Source organism: Malurus melanocephalus, unplaced genomic scaffold (assembly GCF_030028575.1).
Source record: "Malurus melanocephalus ecotype Western Australia unplaced genomic scaffold, MMel_1.1 scaffold_1408, whole genome shotgun sequence".
Lineage (NCBI taxonomy): Eukaryota > Metazoa > Chordata > Aves > Passeriformes > Maluridae > Malurus > Malurus melanocephalus.
In genome coordinates, this window is record NW_026624640.1 from 1 (window position 1) to 1,003 (window position 1,003).

Consider the following 1,003-nt stretch of genomic DNA (forward strand, 5'->3'; position numbering starts at 1 on the left):
TTGGGATCTCCAGCAGGGGTGTGGGAAGGGTGCGGCAGGAAATGGGGTGAGCCTGTGGAGCCCAGCCCTGAGCCACCGGGAGGCTCCTGCCTGGCCCGGCCAGGGGTGACACCGCAGCCATGGGGCCCTCGGGGGGGCCCTCTGGCACTGGGGTCACTCAGGGAGCATCCCATGGGGTCCTCTTTGCACTGGGGTCCCTTGTGGAATGTCCCATGGGGTCCTCTTTGCACTGGGGTCCCTTGTGGAATGTCCCATTGGGTCCCTTTTGCAGCAGGAACCCTCTTGCAATGCTCCACGGATCCCTCTTGGAGTGGGGACCTTGGTGTAATATTCCATGGGGTCCCCTTTGCAATGGGGCGCCCCATGCAATTCCCCATGGCGTCCCCATTGCTCTGGGGTCCCCTTTGCAATGTCCCCTCAGGTCCTCCTGGGGTTCCTGTCCCCATAGGGTCCCTTTGTCAGTGCTCCCCCGTGTGCCTCATGCCATGCCAAGCTCCCTGGGCATCGTCCCTGGCCATCATCCCTGGCCATCATCCATGGCCATCATCCGTGGCCATCATCCGTGGCCATCATCCCTGGCCATCATCCATGGCCATCATCCGTGGCCATCATCCGTGGCCATCATCCGTGGCCATCATCTGTGGCCATCATCCGTGGCCATCATCCCTGGGCATCGTCCCTGGGCATCATCCGTGGCCATCATCCCTGGCCATTGTCCCTGGCCATCATCCCTGGGCATCATCCCTGGCCATCATCCCTGGCCATTGTCCCTGGCCATTGTCCCTGGCCATCATCCGTGGCCATTGTCCCTGGCCATCATCCATGACCATCATCCCTGTCAGTGCCACCACCACCATTGCCGGTGCCTCGGTCCCAGCTCCCTGGTCATCTCCTGCCATTCCAGGGGCTTCCTGAGGAACCAGGACCTTCCAGTGTCCCAGGAACAGGGGTGAGGCACCCGGAGAGCTGGGGTGGGAGCTGAGATGGACAGGGTGGGGTAGAG